Genomic DNA, 1,813 nt, shown 5'->3' on the forward strand with positions numbered 1-1,813 from the left:
TTGCCGATAATCAGCGCTCTCTCAAAGTGGTATGAGCTGCCTTGAGAGACTATGGGTTTCCCCTCATATGTAGTTCATAAGCTAATATTAGATTAGCCCTTATTGGGAGGGTTGTAGAGGGGATTCTCCATTAGGTGTTTGTTGGCCTAGATGGCCCACAAATTCCTTTCCTACTCTAATGTTCTTATTCTGGAAATAAATCATCTCTAAAAATCTGGTCAATCTATGTTCTGTGTCTCAGTTCTTTTCCAGGGCTAATGTTCTATATTTCAAACTCCCTTTTCGCCCAAAGCTCGATGTTGTAAAATTCAATGAGACTGTTTTTCCTGTCCTTTTTTTTGGCAACTTAATTTGAAGAAACAATATCAATTTGCCAGCAATTTCTTTGTTTTCTCTTCCAAGAGTTAACCTTTCTGAATTCTGCAGCTGAGTTTCTTTTTTTAAAGGAAATAGTGTGGTTGGAAACTGCATAGAAAGGAATATGTTGCCAGCCCAAAGCTAACACATCCTTCTCGTCAAATGTGCTTGTTTAAGTCAGGAATCCAGCATCACGAAGCTTGAGTCCAAGTGTGATTTCGTTAGTTTAGGGGATGGTACTTGAGAACAAAGCTGACGCTCCTTGCACCCAGAAGCAAATTGCAGGGGGTGAAGAAGAGAGAAGAAAGGCAGTGGAGATCAAGAAGGAAAAAAATAACTGATTTCCGAGCCTATGCTGCCAATTCAGGTATGAAATTATAGAATCGTTGTGGATAATAATAATAATAATAATAAAAAATAGCTCCTATTTCCATAGCATTCTATGGCTTCCAAAGAGCTTGCCTTACAATAGCCTTGCAAGGTAATTAATAAAAAAAAATAACTCATTTTACCTCCTTTGGAGGAGGGGAGGAAGGAGGATATAACCTATGATTTCATGGGTGTTTGGAGCTTCCTACAAGGAATTCCATCTACCAGTGCAGATTATTATTTTAGCTCCCCGGAGCACTGAGAAGTTGTGTGATTCACCCAGTGTCACACAGTCATCATATAGCAAAGGCAAGACTTGAATGCAGGGCTTCTTTGTTTGAGGCTGACTCTCTCAAAGGGCCTCTCTATCTCCTTTCTACAGAGGAGGAAACAGAGGCTCAGAGAGACTAATTAACTCTCCCTCAGTCAGATATTTCAGAGTTAGGGCTTCGGGCAAGACACTGTGATAAAAACAAAATTCAACTGATAAGTCAATTGAATTTTAATTATGTAGCTGAATTTTACAAAATACAATTAATTTATGTCAGCATTCCTAAATAAAAAACCATCTAATGGCATAGGGGAAAGAGAACTAGATGAAGTCAGGAGAGACCTTAGATCAGATCTCACCCCAGAAACTGATCGGCTTCCTGGCAATAAGCAAGTCAATTAACTACACTGAGCCTCAGTTTCCCTAAGCTGTAAATTAGGGATTAAGAATGTCTTTCATGGGGCAGCTAGGTGGCACAGTGAATAGAGCACCAGGCCTGGAGTCAGGAGTACTTGAGTTCAAATCCAGCCTCACTTATCACAAAAACTAGCCGTGTGACCTTGGGCAAGTCACTTAACCCCAACTGCCCTCCAAAAAGCAAAAAAAAAAATTGTCTTTCATTCCTTCCCTATAAGGTTGTTGGAGAGATCAAACAAGATCGTCTATATAAAGCACTTTGCAAACATAAAAATACATTACATCAACTTTTATTATACATATTTTATTCTATATAGAAAGAGATCTGTATATATCTATGTCTACCTATTTATCTCTCTCTCTCTCTCTTTCTCTCTCTCTCTCTCTCTCTCTCTCTCT

The sequence above is a fragment of the Petaurus breviceps genome, unplaced genomic scaffold (assembly GCF_028583685.1).
Source record: "Petaurus breviceps papuanus isolate PSGF00001 unplaced genomic scaffold, PetGlider_PUasm1.0 551, whole genome shotgun sequence".
NCBI classification, from domain to species: domain Eukaryota; kingdom Metazoa; phylum Chordata; class Mammalia; order Diprotodontia; family Petauridae; genus Petaurus; species Petaurus breviceps.